At 39.4% G+C, this 24587-nt stretch overlaps 1 protein-coding gene and 1 pseudogene across 1 annotated transcript in view; both read left to right on the forward strand.

The window, feature by feature from the left end:
* Positions 1-24587, forward strand: part of GRM7 (glutamate metabotropic receptor 7) — a 638108-nt gene that overhangs the window by 419446 nt on the left and 194075 nt on the right. The gene's annotated exons all lie outside the window — the stretch shown is intronic.
* Positions 12448-12950, forward strand: LOC120867679 (annotated as a pseudogene).

A 24587-nucleotide genomic window follows, 5' to 3' on the forward strand; every position in this document is an offset into this window, starting at 1 on the left:
ATCTATGGGGTTGCACAGAGTCGGACACGACTGAAGCGACACAGCAGCAGCAGCAGCAGCAGCAGTAGTAGTAGGCTGGATGTGGTCAGTAGGCTTAGTTAGCTGAGCTCTGCTCTAGAGTCAGACTGCTCAGATTCTAACTCTAATGATGCCATGTACTCTGTGACTCTGTGGTAGTTGTTTAACCTCTCTGAGCTTTAGTTTTTTTGTAAAATTGGGATAATAAGTATACTTTCCTCATGAGATGATTGTGAGGATTAAATTGAAGTCATGTATAAAAGGCACCAAGCCTAGCTCAGCACATGGAAATAATGTAGTTGTTACTTCTCTAATCATTGCTATTAACGGGTTTACCTTCAAAACTCTAAGCATTCTACAGATGATAAACAGATAAGACTCAATTTCATCTGATCCTTTCCTGGATCAATTTTGAGGGAAGAACAAATATTCTGTTTGTTAGTTATTCCAAGGAAGTAGCCTATCTCTACCTTCCTCGGCAAAATTTTTCATGGTGAGGAAGTAATAAGTTTGGTCTTCATAAGGCATCCATGCTTACTGGAACTAGTCAGTGAGGAGCAAAAGACCTCCTTTTTCCTCTGCAGGAGGCCTACTGTCTTTGAATCTCAATTTCTCACCAGTTAAAGAAGGGGCCACACTAGAAAAATGCCCAAGGCCCTTTTTGAAATGGAAGAGGTACCATAATGTAGACATTAAGCACTTAGACTCAGGAACTACATTTGGTTTTAAATTCTGTCTCCACTAGTCTCTATTCTGTGATATTCATTTAACTCTCAGAGGGGCCACTGCCTTTTCAGCTCTGGGAGTAAATAGTCTACCCACTTCCTTCTCGTTTGTCAGATTCTTCATGTAGAAAATAAGAAATCAACACATTACCTTGACTATTCAAGTATGACTTTAAATTAGGCTGATATTTTATAAGAGGGTGCTCAGAAATGTCTCCATTTAAACTACATGCTTTGGCAACACTGTTTATTTGTTTCAATATTTTCAAAGAACAGAACCACTAATGGTCTAAAAACCAAGTTATATACTCATTCAACATGTTTAAACCATAAATTTTCAAATATAAAAGATGATGGAGAGAAGTTGCTTGGGTGAAATTTCTAGCAGTAATAGCTTGATTTTTCCCTTAAAGACAATGTTGATGAGAGCTTTATTTTTTTTTTTTTTAAGAATTAACTCAGCTTCTATCTGGATTTCACAAAGCACACCAACCAGCTATAAAATGTTATGCCCAAATGACTTACCACAGATTTCCCCTGTGGGGTTTCTGAGTTTGCACTCTTATTTCCCTACAGTCTGTTTCTCTACAGAGTTGTACAAGTCATCTTATAAAACTGCAGATCAAACTATGCCGCTCCCCTGGGTAAATTGCTCCATTAACACAAAAAATATGCATCCCTCACCGGGTCACAGGCCTAGTACGGATGTTCCTGCCGCATCCTTTCTGCCCCTCACTCTTCTCTGTTCCCCCAGTGTGCCTTGTTTATCTGCTTCCACGTCCCCTGCCTGGCTGGTTCCTCTGTCTAGAACAATATTTTCCCAGATCTTTGCATGCTTGCCTCCTTGTTACTCTCCAGGGATAAGCTCAAACATCAGATCACACTTACTACTTTAGGAAATTCTCTGTTTCATTCATTAATTTATAATTTCGTCTGTTAGAGGGAAATCACCATGAAAAAAGGACTGTCCTATTTAGTCCCTAGATCACTTCCTGATACACGGTAGGTGTACAGTGAATACATATTTTTTGAGTGGATAAATGAAAGAATAAGAATTATTTCTATCTGGAGTTTGTTTAAAGGAACACTTTTAAACAAGTGGAAAAGCTTACCTGCTTACCATTTTAACACTTCAGTATCAGAGAAAAATGTGTGATGATAACTGGAGTGCCTCTGTGGTTTTCTCTAGTTAGAAGTTTGGGGAGTTTTTATAGTGAGGTGACCCACTTGATGTAATATGATGGTGGTTTTGTCTATGAGACTGTAGACTTTCTATACACACACACACACACACACACACACACTAAATAAGAGACATCAAGTTCCTAAAGAAAGGTGCCCAGGAACCATTTGCTGAGCACCTACTGTGTCCTAAGGAATATTCTAGGCTCTGGAAATGCAAAGCTGAATAAGCGTGACACTTATCCTTGAAGAATTTATCATCTAGTTTAGAGACAATTCAATAAATAAGTAGTACTTTGATAAATTTCTGGTGAAGACTGCTAAAAGTTGCTGAGAATCTAAGATAGAGTGATTACATTTCTCAGGGAATTTGAGAAGCCTTAACTAGATAACTAGATCTCAACAGTAGATTTTGCCAGGAAAGATGAGGGTGTGATTTCAGAGTGTCTGCATAAGTAAAGGCTTGGAAGTGTTCAAGTGGATTGTACATGATATTATTTCCCCCATTTCTCATGTCTTACATTAAGGTTCTGTCTACCGAGTAGTGCAAGTCACTCCTTTATTAGTTATCAGATTCTTTCTTGGAAGTCCTAAATGAGGGAGGCCCTTGAGATAGGGGCAGGTTGGGTGAGGGGCCTATATGGTTTTTTTATGGAGGGCCTCTCTGCTATCAAGAGTGTGTTCTTAAGAGACCATGTCCATTTCATTATTAATATATCATCTGCATGGTGTTTATTTTATCTTCAGTCTTATCCATAAAGGCATTTTCTGAGGATATCTTGACCACGTGAGATTAAGAATCTTTCTTGTCAAGAGTAACCTAGTATTTTAACTACCAGAGCAATTCCTATGAATGGCCATTAAAATTTGCTTACTGCTTGTCAAAAAAATTGAGGAAGCTCAATACCTCAGATGGATGCTAGTATCTGGAGAGTAAATCTGTGTTTGCTCTAATTTAGCTTCCACTCCTTTCTCCTTTCCCCACAAGAATAAGAACTGGGCAATGAGCACAAATGTAGGAAATGAACTTTTGGTTACCAAAGTGGAAAGGAAGGGAGGGATAAATTAAGAGTTAGTAGCATATACACACTACTATATATAAAATAGATAAACAGCAAGGACCTATTGTATAGCACAGGGAATGATATTCAGTATTTTGTAATAACCTGTAACAGGAATGTGAAAAGAATATGTGTATATATATCTATATATATACACATACAAACATACACACACACACACATATATAACTGAATCACTTTGTGATACACCTGAAATTTAACACAAGGATTATAAATCTACTATGCTTCACTTAAAAATATATAAAGAATTGAGTCATGAATATAGTTTTCTCACATCTATTCCATGAGCTTATTTACTCAAATCCAAATAAGCCTAGATAAAAACCTAGCAGTAGAAAACCGATGTCATCACTGCTACTAAGTCACTTCAGTCGTGTCCGACTCTGTGCGACCCCATAGACGGCAGCCCACCAGGCTCTCACATTCCTGAGATTCTCCAGGCAAGAACACTGGAGTGGGTTGCCATTTCCTTCTCCAATGCATGAAAGTGAAAAGTGAAAGTGAAGTCGCTCAGTCGTGTCTGACTTAGCCACCCCATGGACTGCAGCCCACCGGGCTCCTCTGTCCATGGGATTTTCCAGGCAAGAGTACTGGAGTGGGGTGCCATTGCCTTCTCCAGTCATCACTAATAATTAACTAAGGTAATCAATGCTTTTGCAAAACCATTCATGTTAGTATTAATGGGATTTCACATGTCCACCTGTGGCCTCTTCCATAGAGCCCATCACAGTTCTGTGAACTTTTAAGTGTCATTCATTGACTCATACAAGGGATTTCCATATTGAAAAGTTTATAGCTGTACAAAGTTTCATTCCTTCCCCTCTTCTTTTTTGTAACTGAATGACTCCTCATAGGAAATCACAGGGACTATTATCCAGCTATCTTCTTGCTCTTCTGCATTTTTTAGTTTCTGGTGATTGAGTTATCCATGTACTGAGTATTGTGCAAAACCTTTTATTTAACCCTTACAGTCTATCCCTAAAAGTGAGGTAGTGCACAATTACATCATATATTTTTCCAGTTGAGGCTACTCAGGCCCAGAAAATACAGTATTTAGGCACGTGCAGTGAGTGACCTGGTGGCCTGATTCAAAGCCCATTATTTAACCACTTTTGTTTACTTAATTTTGTTAGACCATTATTTAATACAATATTTCCTTGCCAGCTTATTCTCTTTCTCTGTCTTTGCACTTCCCTGTTTCTTAGCTAGCTCTCTCTACTCAATCCATTTGTATTGTGTCTTCTAGAGTCATTGGAGGTTGGAGAGATGCGTGCTTAAACCTAGAATGTAGAGGACCAAGGAACAGGTGATCAGGTTGAGAAAGTAGCCTTTATGCAAAAATTCAAAAACCTAAAGGTCTAGAATCTAAATAGATAATACTGCCAAGAAAAGCAGACAGAGAATGAAAGCAATGGGAAATAGTATGACCCAGGGCAAATGGAGGGTCCACATCCTTGTTAGAAATGAACCTCCTTTTCACCCTTGGACAAAGGTGCCCATTGGCGAAGTCCTCTCATTCTCCAGGAAGAACCATACGTCCAGTTTTTTCTAAGAACATTCCAGTTTTTGAAGTTATGACCACTAAGTTGAATCTGTGAAGACAAAGTATAAACAAAAAATTCTTGCAGCCTAAGTTTAGGCTGTGAACTCCTAGTTTACCCCTTGATATACTCTAAGACTAGGGATGTTTGCCATCTTTCCTTGAATCCTCCCATTTTATTTCAAGGAAATCTGTGTTGTACATTGAGTGTTTTGTTGCTACTCTAAGAGCTTAGAAATAATTAGAAGGAAAGGACTGTGACAAAAGGGTCGTTGAGGGGTAAGGAGAGTCTGGATCTTGGACAGGTGCTGAGAGAGCAGAAAATAAGGGATATGGAAATATGGTAATCCAAGGTGAAGACTGAAATCCCCATGTGTTTTGTAAAGGTACTTTACCAGACTCACTTAAGGTATATGTGGAAATGAATGAGTGTGCCTGCAGCAGGTTCCAGATGAATAGTATTGGCACTGGTCTTTGCTAGGCTGGAGCCAGATAGAGCAGACAAAGCTGACAGTGTAAATGACCCATTTGTGGTCACAGCTCTTCATCCACTCATTTGGAATCTCTTTTATACCTCTTTTCTGCTAGAGCATTTGGATAGCAGCAGGCACTGCTTAATTGGAATTCATAGTATCACCGACTTGATGGACATGAGTTTGAGCGAAATCCGGGAGTTGGTGATGGACAGGGAGGCCTGGCGTGCTGTGATTCATGGGGTCACAAAGAGTCGGACACGACTGAGCGACTGAACTGAACTGAACTGAAAGCCCAACTTGGTTGCTTGATACATTTTGCATTTTTTAAAGAATGTTATTTTATTTGTGAAACAGAGGTCTTAGAAACACCCAAGCCACATGGAGGAGCCCCGTGCTTCATAGGATATTAGAATGAAGGGGGAATCCTGGAGAAAGGTTGTGGTTGGAAATCTTCAGGGAAGTGGTCATTGGAGGTAGTCAACAGCACTGATCCTTCACTGTTTTTCGTGGGGAGGGCTCTGGTCAGTGGTTCTGGTTTCCAGCAGTCACAGACGTTAACCACACAAAAGCCCCTTGAAATGCTCCACTATGCTCCTCTCATTTTGCTGATGGAGAGGTGAGACTTGGAGATGAACTGAGTCGCCATGCAGAGGCTGCATCTTGTTCTCTGCATCCCAAAGGCTGGGGCTAAGGGTCTACTCTGATTATGGGTACCATAAGCAGTGGAGTCTCTGAGACTAAAATCCAGACTCTGCCAGCTTCTGGCTCAGTGACTTCTTGGAGTTGAGTGCACAGCTCTATAAACTGAGGATTACTGTGATGACTGAGTGTGTGAATAAATGAAAAGCTCTTGGCACTAGATGTGTCAAAACATATTAGAGTCACTCTTTGGGGCTCAGTTCCCTTACTGCCAAGTCAAGGTAGCCCAAAGTGGTGAATGTATTTAAGGCAGCTTGCATTAAGCCTGCCAGTGAATGGAGAGTCAGTGAATGTTTACTTTATTAGTGAACAGTTAGTAATTTTTTTTTTTTTGCTTTCTGTTGGATCTATATGTATTTTTCCCAGTATGTACTGAGAATATTCATGTAGTGACTGGTGAAGAGATAGTTGTTCAAATTTAATTTTCAAATCACTGGTATGCTTTTCAGCAGGCACCTTTTCCTTTTCTAGGTGAATGGGCAGTTGGGTATTTGTGAATTCTTTCCCAAGAACTCAGGCCACATTCACATAAATCCTATGCTAGATAGGGGATCAGAAATGATACAGCCCAGCTGCCTCTGTACTAGGATATAACACCCTAGCTATTTTTGAGCATATTTGGAATGGAAACCATTTTAATCTGAATTTTTCAACTGACGTCAGATTAAATTAAGGGCAGACCTTTAAAGGAAGTGCCTATATGGTTTTGGAGAAGGAAACGGTAACCCACTCCAGTATACTTGCCTGGGAAAACCCATGGACAGAGGAGCCTGGCGGGCTACATTCCAAATGGGGTCATAAGAGAAGGACATAACTTAGTGACTAAACAACAACAGTCTATTTGTGATTTACTTATTAAAAAATAGAAACAATGTTTATAATCTGCAAGACTCTTCTTCTACAATCATAACTCATAATAATCCTGTTCAGTTCAGTTCAGTCACTCAGTCGTGTCCAACTCTTTGTGACCCCATGGACTGTAGCATGCCAGGCCTCCCTGTCCATCACCAACTCCTGGAACTTGCTCAAACTCATGTCCATTGAGTTGATGATACTATCTAACCATCTCATCCTCTGTTGTCCCTTTATCCTTCTGCCTGGGTCTTTTCCAAGGAGTCAGTTCTTCACATCAGGTGGCCAAAGTATTGGAGTTTCAGCTTCAACATCAGTCCTTCCATTGAATATTCAGGACTGATTTCCTTTAGGATGGACTGGTTTGATCTCCTTGTTGTCCAAGGGACTCTCAAGAGTCTTCTCCAACACCACAGTTCAAAAGTATCAATTCTTTGGCACTCAGCTTTCTTTATAGTTCAACTCTCACATCCATACATGACCATTGGAAAAACCACAGCTTTGACTAGACGGTCCTCTGTTGGCAAAGTAATGTCTCTGATTTTTAATATGCTGTTTAGGTTGGTCATAACTTTTCTTCCAAGGAGTAAATGTCGTTTAATTTCATGGCTGCAGTCATCATCTGCAGTGATTTTGGAGCCCCCAAAAATAAAGTCTGTCAGTTTCCACTGTTTCTCCTGTCTATTTGCCATGAAATGATGGGACCAGATGCCATGATCTTAGTGTTCTGAATGTTGAGCTTTAAGCCAGCTTTTTCACTCTCCTCTTTCACTTTAACTAAGAGTCTTTTTAGTTCTTCGCTTTCTGCCATAAGGGTGGTGTCATCTGCATATCTGAGGTTATTGATATTTCTCCCAGCAATCTTGATGCCAGCTTGTGCTTCATCTAGCCCAGTGTTTCTCATGATGTACTCTGCATAGAAGTTAAATAAGCAGGGTGACAATATACAGCCTTGACATACTCCTGTTAGATGATAATCCTGTTAGATGGATATTATAATTCACATTTTATCCATCTTTTAATTTCATGGCTACAGTCACTGTCCACAGTGATTTTGGAGCCTAAGAAATGCTCTGGGAGGCCAGGTGAGGTTACTGCTGCTGCTAAGTCAGGCCAGTCATGTCCGACTCTGTGCGACCCCATAGATGGCAGCCCACCAGGCTCCTCCATCCCTGGGATTCTCCAGGCAAGAACACTGGAGTGGGTTGCCATTTCCTTCTCCAGTGCATGAACAGGGAAGGGCATTTGGCCACCTGATGCTGCTTTAGGACCCCTGAGCTAGACAGTGGTCAGTGCCACATGTGGGGCATTGTTTCCGTCCTGACTCCAGGGTCACTGGGTAACCCTCTAAGCCCTCTGTCTCCACAACAATGAAGTGAAAAGTTAAAAATGGTTTTAAAAAATAGAAAAGAAAAAGAGATGGGGATGGGGAGAGAAGGAAGCTCTGATATATCTCACCATGATGAAAAGACCAAAGGAAGGTGTGATAGGTATAATAATACACTGCTGCTAAATCGCTTCAGTCGTGTCTGACTCTGTGTGACCCCATAGATGGCAGCCCACCAGGCTCCCCCGTCCCTGGGATTCTCCAGGCAAGAACACTGGAGTGGGTTGCCATTTCCTTCTCCAGTGCATGAAAGTGAAAGGTGAAAGGGAAGTCGGTCAGTCGAGACCCCATGGACTGCAGCCCACCAGGCTCCTCCGGTCCATGCGATTTTCCAGGCAATAGTACTGGAGTGGGTTGCCATTGCCTTCTCCTAATAATACACTAGAAGAAGGAAAGATACTAGTCTGTTGTTCAAGAGGAAAAACAGAATCTAAAATACAAGTTAAAGGCAGTGCTATTAAAACTCACTTTTTTCTGGCTAAAAATTTAAAAATTCAGTACAGCAAAGTGTTACTTTTCAAAAGAAATCGTTTAGCTTGAATACACCATGCTTGACAATCACCTAAATTACTGCATGAAATTACAAGAACTGGTCTTGAACAATAAAACCATGTCATGGAACATGGAGTTTCTCAGTGGGGACAGAGGCTGCTGGAAATTGCTTTTTGCAAGGAAGCCCAAGTGACATCAGAAAGGATTGTTTGTGTGTGACCAGAGTTGTACCCAGAAATTACACGCAACAAACAAATCTCTGTGAATTAGAAATGCTCGAACATTGTTATTACTCACCCTTGAAAACCTTATATAAGGAAAACAATGTGCCTACTTACTTATTTTTTTTTAACCAAACAAAATTATTTCTATTTTATTCTCTTTTTTCAATCCAGCAGAAAATATTCAGCTCAGGATTTTTGGCATGAACTCTGTGAAACACAGAAAAATGTATCTATTTTATCAGTCTAAACAGAAACTGTGCATTGTATCACTTTTAAGTTGCTGAGTGTACTTGAATCGCCAAACATAAAACCACATTCGCTTTTTAAACTTGAATAATTCATTTTTTTTCAACAGAGGTAACTATCTCTTCCGAAAATAAGTTTTATTCAATATCCAAATGTAACTTGAACTTATTTTACATCCCCTGAACTGATCCTTTGACTTTGGAATTGTAGGAGGCCCATTTAGTGTCTTAACTGGCTATTTAATTGGTTTTGTAATAGCAGTTGGTAGTTTTCCAAACAGAGGGGAGATATTTGCTGAAATTGGGTATTGTTCTCTGGCGCTTTTGTCTGTTGTTTCAGGGAAACTCATAACACTTATTGTGCTTTGGAATTTGTTAATTGTATTTTTTCCTTTTTTTGAGTAAAAAAAAAAAAAAGAATAAGGTTGGAAATTGCTTCTTTGTGGAAAACTGAAATGCATTGATTGGTACTGGTTATAGGAACTTAAAAGGCCCACGCTGATTTTGGCAACTATTGATTAGGCCCATCTCACTACCTTTGGTTAGCAAGGAGACAAGAAAACTGAAGTTTTCCTTGTTGTTTCTCTTTCTCTACTAGCAAAAAAATTCAGGAAGAATATTCTCTCTCTCATAATGAAACCATGCTGTTACCACAAGGCCTTGAAATGTTAAAGTGTAGAATGGGTTAATGAGAAAATTGTATCAGTTGATATTCTAATGAGAAATCCAGAGGGGGTTAGAATTGTATTGTTATGAGAGGTTAGTTTTGCAGAGTATGGGAAAGAAAGGAATAGACACTGACCCATTGGTTATAAATACCTCTTAAGGCTTTCCACTGGACCCCATAGAGACTCCTCATGAACCCATGTCTCTCAAATGTTTTCCCCCTAATTTAGAGTCAGTCGTATTTAAATATAATCCTGCAATAATGGTGAAATCATGAGTCTCATACAGATTTAAAATGAGCCCATTGAAATTTTTATTGAAGTATTAACAGAGGACCCTGGGTGATGTTACAACTAGTTCAGAGAAGAACCAAAGAACAGACAAATTTATAGATCAGGAATACTGAAAGACACTTGCACATGGATGCAAAATTGACTAGGGGGAGGGGTGGTCAATAAAACTTCCAGCAGGTAAAACTTCCATATGTTCACACGGCTTTGGACTGGTTTATTATTTCCTATTGCTATCAGTTATCTACGATTTGGAATTGTGACCTCTCTCAAAAGAAATGAAAGCACAGAACCCCTGTATAATCAGCAGCAGATGACCTAGAAGGAAGGATGTTCTCTAAACTAGGCTGTCTTCCATGGAAGCATACGGTTTCTACTACAGTGGTATGGTGGGATCCATGATTCATTCTGCTCGTGAAGATACACCTACAGTTTAACAGAAAACTTTTCCCAGCATGAAAAAAAGGGACCTGAACAAGAAAGCCAAAATGAACACTCCTGTATTCTTTTTTGCCTTTTTGTCGTTATTCAGTTGCTCAGTTGTGTCCTACTCTTTGCGACCCCATGGACTGCCAGGCTCCTCTGTCCTTCACTATCTCCTAGAGTTTGGTCAAATTCATGTCCATTGAGTCAGTGAAACTATCTAGCTATCTCATTGTCAGCCACCCTCTTCTTTTGTTTCTTGCCTTAAGCAACAGCAGAGATATTCTACCAGAAGCATAACTTTGCTGACTCTTATTCTTTCAAACTAAATGGTGCATCAGTCAACCCTTGCTGCTCATTAGAACCATCTGAGGAGATTTAGAAAAACCTGATGCCTGGACCCAGCCCCATATATTCAGTTTAATTGTTCTTTGTTCACCCCCTGCATCTGTTTAGAGTTGTGAGCAGGCTGAGAACTATTTCCCTAAAGAGTTGTGTACAATTTCTCAACTGTTTCTCCTGTGATGATTTAGCCAAAGTTGCAAAACCAAAGGCATTTAGGGATCAGGTTGATGATGAAAATGCATGAAGACCTGCTTCTCCTTCTCAAAATAAAGTTGACTTTTCTGCTGCCTAAAGGGATAAGAGCAAAATCAGCCTTTGGGCTGCTCTTTCCTGATCCAAGTCCTCTTTCTGTAAAACACCGTCTCCCCTCTTTCTGTCTAACCTCTGTCCCCTCCACTCGGTCTTTTGCAGATTAACTCCTACCTTTCCTTTAGGCTAATATTTCACAAACTTTAGCATGCCTCAGAATCACCCAAAAGGCTTTTAATGTGCCTACCCCTGGGTCCCACCCCAAGATTTTCAGATCCAGTAGATGTGGGATAAAGCCAGAAAAAGTTGTCATTGACAAGTTCCCGTGTGATGGTGATGTTGCTTATATGGGACCATAAGCTGAGAACCGCTGCATTAAATCTTAACTCGTGATTTCTTCTTTGAAGGTTTGAAAATTGAATTAGCTCGCCACTGGCGTTTAGCTAGACTGTGCCTCTTGTGATCAAAGATGATCTTTTGGGGACCATAGTATCTTTAGTGTGTGTACTGAAGCATGGACAAAAAAGACATTGGTGGATAAACATGAATGCTTAAGAAGCTATCATCTTAAGACATCAGTTTTTCTCAGCACTTCTTCATTTTCTTTGAGTTACTTTTTCCCAATTCTCATTTTATTACATGGCTTCTTATCTATTCATAGATCTTCTCTGTGACACCTCAGCTTGGTTTAAAAATGGTTCCCTCTCCAAGTTGCGTGTTTTTTATCCTCAGAGCTTCACAGCTTCCTCATCACCTGGTATTTGTTAGAAATTCAGAATCTCAGGCCTCACCCTGGGCTTCCTGAATTAAAATCACACCATGTTATAGTCTCCAGCTGAGCAGTACAGAGGACTGCACTTCCAAGTTCAAGAAACACTCTTATCAGCCTAAATGCATCCTCAGTCTACCCTGTATTAGTATTAAAACAAAACAAAACAAAGCCACTTGAGCTAGTTGCTTCCTTTGTTTTCAGGGCCGTCTTGGCTGAGTGCCTTTCGAATCTTACCACATTTGTGCTGCACTCTTGGCAGCTGATAACTGCTTCATGTATCCTTCCTGAGAGATCTGTGTTCCTGTTTTAACAGGGTCTTTCTCAGCCCCATCTAAAAGAATTAAGGAAGCAGAACTCTTAAATATTGTGACAGATTCATGGAGAAGACAGACATAGAGAGCTTTAACTCATATCCACATTTTATGGAAGAAAGCCATCTCTGACTGGTTAGGATACAATCATCATTCTTACACCCCAGCTTCATCTTATTTCCCCACTGTCATCTTTTTGGTCCTTCTCCCCCACCTCTTTCCTCTCTCCCCTCCATGACCTTTTTTCTTCTTCCTCCCATATTCTCAGACATTTTTACATGATTTTATAATGTAAAGCAACTCATTTGGAGTCTCAACTTTCAAATGACATAGGCCAGAGAACACACATAATCGATTTCCACTTGAGAAACTAAGGCTAGAATGATGCAACCTTCTGATGCTCTATCTGGAGATCATGAATTTGACCTAGTCCTTTCAGGCTCTGGCCCCAGACACAGCAGTCATCACAATGTTGGTGCCCAAGAAGAACCAGATTGCCATTTATGAACTTCTTTTTAAGGAAGGGGTGATGGTGACCAGGACGGATATCCACATGCCTAAACACCCCAAACTGGCAGACAAGAACACGCCCAACCTTCATGTCATGAAAGCCATGCAGTCTTTTAAGTCATGAGGCCACATGAAGGAACAGTCTGCCTGGAGACACTTCTACTGGTACCTCACCAACGAGGGCATCCAGTATCTCCGCAATTACCTCCAGTTGCCCCCTGAGATTGTGCCTGCCACCCTGCGCCACAGCCGTCCTGAGACTGGCCGGCCACAGCCCAAAGGTCTGGAGGGAGAGCATCCTGCAAGACTCACACAAGGGGAAGTCGACAGAGATGCCTACAAAGCGCCATGCCACCTGACGCCAACAAGAAACCCAAGGCTGGGGCTGGGTCAGCAACTGAATTCCAGTTTGGAGGCGGATTTGGTTGAGGACGTGGTCAGCCACCTCAGTAAAGCTGAAAGGGATTGTTTCGTGTTGAATAAACCTGTAGCCAGGAAAAAAAAAAAAAAGAAAAAGAGTTTGACCTAAACTTCCCATGAGTTGCCACTGAGAATATAACCTTATGTTGTAGGACTGTATTGGAGGGCATGTTTTAGGTGATTGCAGAAGATGACGCACTACCACACTATTAAATTTCTCATTTTAATCACTACCTCTTTAATGAAATATATGTATAAAAATGCCTGTCCGTTTATTGTAAACACATTGCCTTGATATAAGAGAAAATGAACAACCTCCAAATTTTAGTATCTCCCTTATGAAAGTGTGACTTCCATCCCAACATGGTTAATTACAAAAGGCTAATTTGTTTGATTTTTCCCTTGATTCCCTGCCAAGACGCACTTCTAAACGAGTATCCTGTGTCGGGCTCCCCTAGGTGGGAGCCTCTTTGTATACTAGACTTAATCTTTAATGTACTGCGACTCCTTGTCTGACGAAGGACTTAGTGCTTGCTTCATAACTATCTGAGATGAAAATTGCTGCAGGATCAATTGCTAAGATACAGGGCTAGAATATACCCTTAGAGTTCTAATTGTCAAGTTCTTTATGGGTTATATTCCACACTAGCTCAAACCAAAAGTGAGGCCACATGATCAGTTACTCATCTTTTTGACCCACTGAAATATAGCCCTAGCCCTTTTGATTTATAAATGCCTAAGAATTTTTGACTTTTTTTTTTATTGTACCGTGAGAACCACATACACAGTATAAAGTATAGAAAAATACTTTGTTGGTATAGTAATGTGGCATATTAATTATTATTATTGTTGTTATATTGTTGTTATGCTCAAGCATCACTGGTTTATTGTAAAAGTGTTGCCAAAAGGAGTGCAGGGTTTGGCTGCTCACTGCCAATAAACAGGCTAGGTTGATGGAAAGGGAAGTTTGCTTTATTTCAGATGCAAGCAACTTGGCGGGGAGGGGCAGACATTTGTCCAAAGGCCAACACTCAAGCCCCTGCACTGGCAACCAGTGGGGCAAGAGCTTTTATGGAGCGAGGGAGGGTGGGAAGGGAGGGCGTGTTACATGCAGAGGCAGCGCAGTCAGCATTCGTCTGAGGCCAAATCTCACAACTGTGGCAGCTCATGTCCTGGGTGCACTGTGGTCATCACGCAGTTAACTTCTCCCCCTGGTGTTTTAGTATCTATAAGACAGCTCAGAGGATGCGGCTCAGAGTATCATCTGTAACCTTGAGAAAGAACTAAAGGTCCTTGACCATGCTTAATGACTCCATTGAGTCTCCTTTCACTGGTTTCCTTTTTTCCTGCATTTCTCTCTTCTCTGATTAAACTGATTCTTCAAGTTTTCCACAGACAAAAGGCAGGCAGAGGACATGATGGGGGGCAAAGGCCCTAGGGTCCTGCTCCCTTACAAAAGTACAGCGCCTTGCCAGCTTAGCTTACAGTTAGGTTTTGTTATGAGGGTTGTTTGGTTTGAACTTGAACCAGTGAAAAACAATATTACAATTCATATTTAGTCCAGTCAAAGGCAGGATGCTTAATCTACCACATGATCAAACTCATTGCTTGGGCTTCAGTGAATATATAGACACAAGCAGCGTACATGTACGCGTGTGTGTGTGTGTTATAATATTTAATCTAGACACCCCAGGGCCCAGTCAATTTGACACATAAAAGGAACCATTACAACCCGAGAGTGCAATTTTATCCTCATATTTTCTACCACATAAAGTCTTTGGCTTGCTACCCTAATCTGGATAAGTGACTTCTGGAATGTTAGGTTTCATGGACCAGACAGTTTTCTAACAGAACCAAAGTGTGAGCTAGAAGGAGATTTCCAATGCTTTATCTTGCCATGACCATTTAAAACAGAATCTATTTCTATTTACTATACATACTATTTTGTAAAAGATGAGTATCCCTTATTGGCCACATTTGATCAGAATGGATATTCTGAAAAAGTCAGTAGTGGCCTAGGGTAAATATTCAAATGGTATGAATCTAGCTGTCTGGATCTATATCTATTCATTAAGAAAAAATAGTTGCTCCTATACATTTTAAATATTTTAATTGCATTGCCTATGTTATTATGGTTTTCTTTTAATAAGACTTTAAAAAGGAATAAGTTGAGAGAGAATAAGATGAAGAGGAAAGAAAATGGACAGGAAGATATTGGCATGTTTTGCATTTTTTATAGTTACTAGCTAAGAAAGATGATTGTGATACATATATGTTATATTTGAATCTCTTTTTTTTCTGTAGGCTATTATAAGACAAAGTAATAATTGATGATTTTTCAAAATATTAAGAATTCTAAGTAATATATTACTGTGAGGACAAACACTTTTTTCTTTGATATCTTGTCTTTTCAATATTTGCCTTTCAGTTGTTATTAAATAGCATTTTGATTTCTAAACTAAGTTTACAATAGCATTTATATATTATGGGGAATTTGATTTACTTAGCAAAATTATTATTAGCAGTGAAAAGATGCATAAACGCTACATTCAAGATATACTCAAAGTGATAAGGTCATGTTTAATAGAAGATGCCCTAAAGCAATTTCCAAATAAAAAATGTTAATTAAGCAGTATTAGGCTCTTGGTTTGATTTTGTGTTTATCTTTAATTTTATCATGGTTAAACTAAATATAAGATAAAAATGAAAATTTGATAAAGCCCAAACTACAATTTGTCTTACTTGAGCAAACCAGTGTTCAGATAAACGAAAATATATATATATATATATATATAATTATTAACAATAGTATTTTATGTTTAAAAAATGAGTGACATCATTGCTTTAATTCATCATGTTAAGCTTCTTAAAGGACCATCTCATTTCCTTTTTTCTGTTCTTCATTCTAACTTACTTACTGATTATTTAATATACAGACTTTTGGATTCATTTACTATGGATCTGAAAAGCATCCACTGAACACCAATTTACATAGGCATTTACTTATGTTAAGGACATAGGATAAGTAAGTTGTGACTGCTGCTGTAGTATTGCCACTATCCAGTTGGTAAGACAAGTATAAGAGTAAGCTCAGAGCGTGTATGGCATGTGCCATGATGAAGTGTAAGGGTGAATTGGCAAGAATATTAGGAGAAAAGATACATTTAGAAAAAAGAGAATTCTCAGGTCTTTGCTGAGTGAGTTGAATATAAACTGAGTCATTTCAAAGTAAATAAGACATATCAAGTACTGCATTTTGGACTCTTTTGTTGACCATGACGGCTACTCCATTTCTTCTAAGGGATTCCTGCCCACAGTAGTAGATATAATGGTCATCTGAGTTAAATTCATGATTCCAGTCCATTTTAGTTAGCTGATTCCTAGACTGTCGATGTTCACTCTTGCCATCTACTGTTTGACCACTTCCAATTTGCCTTGATTCATGGACCTAACATTCCAGGTTCCTGTGCAATATTGCTCTTTACAGCATCGGACCTTGCTTCTATCACCAGTCACACCCACAACTGGGTATTGTTTTTCTTTGGCTCCATCCCTTCATTCTTTCTGGAGTTATTTCTCCACTGATCTCCAGTAGCACATTGGGCACTTACCAACCTGGGGAGTTCCTCTTTTGTGATGCTATGAAAGTGCTGCACTCAATAAGCCAGCAAATTTGGAAAACTCAGCAGTGGCCACAGGAATGGAAAAGGTCAGTTTTCATTCCAATCCCAAAGAAAGGCAATGCCAAAGAATGCTCAAACTACTGCACAATTGCACTCATCTCACACACTAGTAAAGTAATGCTCAAAATTCTCCAAGCCAGGCTTCAGCAATACGTGAACCATGAACTTCCAGATGTTCAAGCTGGTTTTAGAAAAGGCAGAGGAACCAGAGATCAAATTGCCAACATCTGCTGGATCATGGAAAAAGCAAGAGAGTTCCAGGAAAACATCTATTTCTGCTTTATTGACTATGCCAAAGCCTTTGACTGTGTGGATCACAATAAACTGTGGAAAATTCTGAAAGAGATGGGAATACCAGACCACCTGACCTGCCTCTTGAGAAACCTACATGCAAGTCAGGAAGGAACAGTTAGAACTGGACATGGAACAACAGACTGGTTCCAAATAGGAAAAGGAGTACATCAAGCCTGTATATTATCACCATGCTTATTTAACTTATATGCAGAGTACATCATGAGAAATGCTGGGCTGGAAGAAGCACAAACTGGAATCAAGATTGCTGGGAGAAATATCGATAACCTCAGATATGCAGATGACACCATCCGTATGACAGAAAGTGAAGAGAAATTAAAAAGCCTCTTGATGAAAGTGAAAGAGGAGAGTGAAAAAGTTGGCTTAAAACTCAACATTCAGAAAACTAAGATCAGGGCATCTGCTCCCATCACTTCATGGGAAATAGATGGGGAAACAGTGTCAGACTTTATTTTTGGGGGCTCCAAAATCACTGCAGATGGTATTGCAGCCATGAAATTAAGACACTTACTCTTTGGAAGAAAAGTTATGACCAACCTAGATAGCATATTGAAAAGCAGAGACATTACTTTGCCAACAAAGGTCTATCTAGTCAAGGCTATGGTGTTTCCAGTGGTCATGTATGGATGTGAGAGTTGGACTGTGAAGAAAGCTGAGCACTGAAGAATTGATGCTATTGAATTGTGTTGAAGAAGACTCTTGAGAGTTCCTTGGACTGCAAGGAGATCCAATCAATCCATCCTAAAGGAGATCAATCCTGAGTGTTCATTGGAAGGACTGATGCTGGGGCTGAAACGCCAGTACTTTGGCCACCTCATGTGAAGAGTTGACTCATTGGAAAAGACTCTGATGCTGGGAGGGATTGGAGGCAGGAGGAGAAGGGGACAACAGAGGATGAGATGACTGGATGGCATCACCGACTCTATGGACATGAGTTTGGGTAAACTCCAGGAATTGGTGATGGACAGGGAGGCCTGGCATGCTGTGATTCATAGGGTTGCAAAGAGTTGGACATGACTGAGTGACTGAACTGAACTGAAGACATATCAAACACATTGTCATTTAGTTTTTTGAGAACAAACCATAGTCAAAGCTATATGACTATATATAGAGAGTAGGATCCTAAAGAAGGCTGAGTACCTTCTGTAGATGAGTGAAAGCTCATGTTATGAAGGACCAGAAACCATGAGGAAGCAGAGAAAGTTCTCTGTGGAGATAGGAGTATAAAGTTGAAAGAAGGTAGAAAGGTAAGGCATCAAACAGCTGTAAGTTGTGCCCCAAAGAGAAAGTGGGGAGTGGCCACTCTTGACTTCATGCCTTTTTAGCTCCACTCCTGTAAAACAGCTAAACACCATTTCCAAGGTGTGAATGCTTCTCCAGGACTTCATACTTTCTGATGTGTGTGTCTATGCCAGTGTATGTAAGTGAGAAAGCAAGCTTTGGTTGGTTTATATTCATTGAACCCAAAGAACTGCTTCTATGAAATGCCTATTGAATTGTGGTTATGGTTTTTCCTGCTGGGAATCACTTTTATCAAATAAATGGTCACATCTGGACTGTTTATCTTGGTCCTGAAAACCATGGCCCATGTTCTTCCCTATAAACCTCCCTTGGTTCAGTGCCAGGAAGGGGACCTCATGACCACACGGGAACTTCACCAGCCTGAGTTTCTTCCAAGCCATGGATGGTCCCACCAGAAAGAGGTGTGTTTGCTCTGTTAAAATAAAACTTAATTTATTGTCTAATTGGAAAGTCAGCAACATTGAACACTTTGTATACTCATTAGTTCTAAAAAGGCTTGTTGATATTGTTGTTCAGGTGCTCAGCTGTGCCCAGTTCTTTGTGACCCCATGGACAGCAGCACGCCAGGCTTCCCTGTCCTTCACAGTCTCCTGGAGCTTGCTCAGACTCATATCCATTGAGCCGGTGATGCCATCCAACCATCTCATCCTCTGTCATCCCCTTCTCCTCCTGCCTTCAATCCTTGCCAGCATCAGGATTTTTTCCAGTGAGTCAGTTTTTCACATCAGGTGGCCAAAGTACTGGAGATTCAGCTTCATCATCAGTCCTTCCAATGAATCTTCAGAGTTGATTTCCTTTAGAATTGACTGGTTTGATCCTCTGGCTGTCCAGGGCACTCTCAAGAGCCTTCTATAGCACAGCACCACAGTTCGAAAGCATTGATTCTTTGGTGCTCAGCCTTCTTTATGGTCCAACTCTTAACATCCATGCACGACTACCAGAAAAAATGTAGCTTTGACTATATGGGCCTTTGTCGGCAAAGGAATGTCTCTGCTTTTTAATACACTGTATAGGTTTGTCATAGTTTTTCTTATTCTTATGGGCAAAAGTTGAACCTATCTATACCAGCAAAACTCAGTGAAAGGCAGCATGCTGACTCATTGTATCTGGAACAGTTGGAAAGGCCTTGGTCTCTGGAAGGCAGAATACTGCCTTTAAATATGACTTATTGTGTATGACATTTGGCATGCCATGCTCCCTATGTATCAGTGTCATCATTTAGACAATTTTGTGTCTTTTAATTGTGACAACAGTTATCTTATAGAATTATGAAATGAGTGCTCTCTGGAACCGTACCCTGGGTTTAAGTCCTGGCTCCTCTGCTGGTTAGCTGTGTGCCCATAGGGAACATATGTGGTGACATTGTGTTTTGGCTTGTGCATCTACAAAATTAAAATTGTGGTGATACCTGTTTATAGACTGTCATGAAATGTAAATATGATAAAACATGTAAAGCCCTGATACAAAGCCTCAGCATGCCTGGCACATAGCAAGAGCTCAGAAAATTGTTTCCAGTAAGTGTTGACTATTACAGAGTGCTCTGCAAAGCCTATAGCACAGTACGCATGTGATAATGTTGAAACAAAGGTGTCTCGAGTCATGGAACAATGTATTTTGAGTTAATCTTTAAACTACCTACAATCAACAGCTTGCTAATGGTGGAGCTTGTAATTTCTATCTCCTTATATAAAGACCAGTTAAGTAGAAATGGTCCAGAAATGAGCTCTCCTGTGGGACTGAGCAGTTTTATGAAAAAGCTTTTATCACCATTGCCAGACTTCCAGGTAAGGAGAATGCATTCGTTTCTAGGGATTTTAACTTGGCACCTTTCACGGACACTAAATTTACTCTCAAAAGAAAAAAGAAAAAAAGCATCTGTTCTTTTTGTGCTGGCAAGGTAGTAGAGAATGGTTCTCTTTGGCACCCTCTATATTATTTAAGCCCTTTTTCCTCCCCCAGGCAGGTAAGAGGTGAGATAATTGATGAGGCTTTCTGGTTCTATCCTCTTGGGTGTTTCTAAAGCAAGGATGAAACATTGGGAATAAAATTTGTTGTAAAGTACAGTTTTTAAAAGAGAATAAGGCAGAAACTTCCAGAGTCTTATTTTATATTTTATTTTATTCTGTGTGACTCTAATTCTTTTTACAGTGCTAAACAATTATTTTAGGTGGCTTTGTGGTCAAATTGAGAATATTTCATAAGACTTCCTCTTGTGCTTGATGCTCCTTCTGTCTTCTTAGGGATGCAGATTGTTTCTAAATTGTTAGAAATAGGAGACATCAATGAATTGTGACATTTCTCTTCTGCCCCCTTTGTGCAGAAATTTTTCTGTGTCATAAACATTGATGGATGAAGCCATACTTACAAATCTATTTCCCTGATTGTTTATCTCCAGGTAGGCATTTTCTGTTTGAAACTTCATGGGATTCCTTTTACCAAAGTTTTCCTCAGAAGGCTAGAGTTGTTTGGGGTTTGTTTGTTTCATTTTTCTTTCTTTCTTTTTTTTTTTTTTTTGCGGGGGAGAGGGGGCTGGTGTACACCTTTAACTTTGCTGCTCTAAATGTGAATATCAACCAGCAGCATCAGCACCAATATCACCTGGGAGGTTTTCAGAAATGCAAAATTTTAGGTCCCACCCCAGACCTATAGAATCAGAATCTATATTTTTAAAACCACACCCTCACAATTCATGTTCACGTTAACATTTTAGAGAAACTACATTGAAACGTCAGAATTCCATTTTCCACAAGCTTTTAAGATGTGTCTCATCAAGCCAGCATAATGGACTAGATCTGTATTTCCAAAATTAAGTTTGACATTAGGTGTTGCAAGGAGAATGGTGTGTTAGTTTCCTGCGTACCACTGTAACAAATTACCTTAACAGCAGTGGCTTAAAACAATATAAGACAAGATGGATTATCTTATAGTTCTGAAGGTCCAAGGTCCAAAATATGGCTCAGGTGTCTAAAACCAAGGTGTCTGCAAGTCTGTCTTCCTTCTGAAATTTGAAGAAGAACTTGATTACTTCTATTTTCCAGATTCTAGAGGTTGACTCCATTCCTTGGTTTGTGGTCCATCTTCAAAGCCAATACTGTAGCATGTTTGAAACTCTCTCTGACTCTTCTTTCTCTCATACAGTGACCCAGGATGAGCCCACTGGATAATCTCATCTCAGAGTCAGTTACCTAACATTCGTAATTCCATGTACGATCTTATACTTTCCTTTCCGTAAAATATAACCTAATCAACATTTCTGAGATTTAAGCACTGAACATCTTTGGGGCATCATTGTGCTACCTACACAAATAGGATCTGTGAACTAGTAAATCTGAGCAACACTGATTAAACATTATTACGCAGGTGTCTTTTATGCAGGACTTGTCAAAATCTTTGTAATACTAAAGTCACGTTATGAAACATTGAGAGTGAGAAATATTGTGCAATAATCTCCAAATGTGTTTGTCAAATTACTCTCTGTTCACATCTCCCAGAAGAGGGAGCTTCGCTTGGGACATCTGGACCAGAGGAATTTTCCTTCTTCCTTTCTATTCTGTCCAAGGATTAACCAGCAGACAGCGGGCTTGGAGTTTTAGACTGTTTTCATCACTGGACCTGATCTCAAATTACTTTCATTGTAGGCAAGGTAGCTTACTCTTCTGTTTCAGTTTTGACTGGTTTATTGGAAAACTTGTATTCACGTCTTCAACCTACCATTTACTTTTGGCGGCCTTGATTTTATTCTAATTCCAAATTCTGAGTTGTGGGAAATGTCAAGAGCCTGGGTCCTTGGGTCAGACAGCTGGGGTTGGATGTTAATACTGTAGACTACAACACAGAAAAAGAGTCTTTTTCTTAACTTCTTTGTGCTTCAGTTTTCACATTTGTTAAATGAAGGCAAGAGTGGTGTCAGCCTCATAAAAATGTGAATTTAAAATGGATAGTGCACATGAAATGCTAGATGCAAAGCTTAGCACACACTACGTTCTCAGTTCAAGTTTGGATGAGGATCTTATTTTCCAGTTATTATTATTAATATTAATAGGAAATAAATACAAACACCAAAGTTGTATGCAAACATATAGTATAAGAAGGACAAGCCCCATGTTTCATGAGGATCTTGATTTAATGGATATGAAAGAGCACTTTGACTCTTAAAAAAAAGAAAGAATTTGAAGTTAAGCTTTACTGTTAAATGCAAACCAAGCAGGGAGAAGAGTTTGGAAAGGCATTTCATTGTATAAATAAGAATTGAGTTTAAAGGCTTTGGGGCATTAGTTGGCAGAAATACTTTTATCAAGAGTATCATTTCAGAGAAGTATCTACACAAATGTAACTTATTGGAGCCAAGATCACTGAAAGATTCTTCAAAATTGTACCCATGGATTTTTCCTGGAAGTTAAAAATTTCAGAAAGAGAGTTATTGACATACATAAACCACTTCAGCAGTTTTTCTAAGAGAAATAAATAGGGTTCCTGACATGATATTTTATTTTAAAATTCTAATAAAACCAATTTTACATGAAAGCTAATTCTAGCAACATACAAATCAAACCAATTCAGAAGATTAGGTCTTGTAATTAAAAGTGCTGGTACATATACACAATGGAGTATTACTCAGCCATTAAAAAGAATACATTTGAATCAGTTCTGATGAGATGGATGAAACTGGAGCCGATTATACAGAGTGAAGTAAGCCAGAAAGAAAAACACCAATACAGTATACTAACACATATATATGGAATTTAGAAAGATGGCAATGATGACCCTGTATGCAAGACAGCAAAAAAGACACAGATGTGTATAGCGGACTTTGGACTCAGAGGGAGAGGGAGAGGGTGAAATGATTTGGGAGAATGGCATTGAAGCATGTATAATATCATGTGAGAGTCGAATCCCCAGTCTATGTCCGATTCAGGATACGGCATGCTTGGGGCTGGTGCACGGGGATGACCCAGAGAGATGTTGTGGGGAGGGGGGTGGGAGGGGGGTTCATGTTTGGGAACGCATGTACACCCATGGTGGATTCATGTCAATGTATGGCAAAACCAATACAGAATTGTAAAGTAAAATAATAAATAAATAAATAATAATAATTTTTTTTAAAAGTGCTGTATATACCTTTGTAAAGTGACAGTTCAAGTATAACTGGAACTACGGTGTCAGTATCTTTCTGAAGAAGGAGAACATAATCGGAAATCTTAATTTGTCTCTATTGCAGCCTAATAACTCAATTAAGTTGTGATAGAAAAATGAACTTTGAAGGAAATTGAGAGAAACACACTAATTTCCCAAGGTTTAATTAGCTAAGTAGAAATCACAAAACTCATAATCACAGATACACATAGTCGTGAAATACTGATTACCAAAATGCCAGAATATTTGGCTTCAGGAGTGAGATTGTGGTGTGTGTGTGGTGATATTTGTGTGTGTGTGATGTATATTTGTGTAATATGTGTGGTGTGTGTGTGAGAGAGATATAGGCGTACGCTTGTGATATCTGTTTGTGTATATGTGCGATGTGTATTGTATGGGGTACATATATGTGTATGTGAGTATGTCTGTGTGTGTGTGTGCTCAGATCAGCACCCTAGTGCATAGAACTGATGCTAACAGTCAAATGGACAGATTTTTGAAAAATCAGTACTGTATTATGTAATTAATAGGAAGTGCTATGTCATCTGTTTTGAATAGGGAATGTAGTTTGGGAAAGGTTGGACCAGGTGAATTTATAAGTTGTGACATCCTTCTGTCTCTTTATTGCAATTCATATTTAATCAAGTCTCAGTAGAGCACTGGCTAGGAAACCTAGGGCTGACTTTCCATGTTATAACTCAGGTTTGCTCCAAGTCATAGCCATTATTATATTCTGTTTATAGTCTGTTTATGATGTAGTGGGAGATTTATGTTATATAATTAGACCTACTTTTTTTCCATTGTGGTTCATTATAAAATATTGAATATAGTTATCTCTGCTTTACAATAGGAGCTCATTGTTTATCTGTTCCATAAATAATAGTTTGCATCTGCTAGTCCCAAACTCCCAATCCAACCTTCCCCCCACATCCCTGACCTTGGAAACTACAAGTCTGTTCTCTATGTCTGTAAGTCTGTTTCTATTTCATAGATAAATTCATTTGGGTCATAGTTTAGATTCCACATGTAAGTGTTATCAGATGATATTGTCTTTCTCTTTCTGGCATAATTCACTCAGTATGACCATCTCTAGGTCCAGCCATGTAGCTGCAAATGACATATTTTCATTCTCTTCTATGGCTGAGTAATATTCCATTGTATATACTATGCCACATCTTCTTCACCCATTCATCTGTCAATGGACATTTCAATTATTTCTGTGTGTTGATGTATGTATATTTTCAAAGTA

Source organism: Oryx dammah, unplaced genomic scaffold (assembly GCF_014754425.2).
Source record: "Oryx dammah isolate SB20612 unplaced genomic scaffold, SCBI_Odam_1.1 HiC_scaffold_9, whole genome shotgun sequence".
Classification (NCBI taxonomy): domain Eukaryota; kingdom Metazoa; phylum Chordata; class Mammalia; order Artiodactyla; family Bovidae; genus Oryx; species Oryx dammah.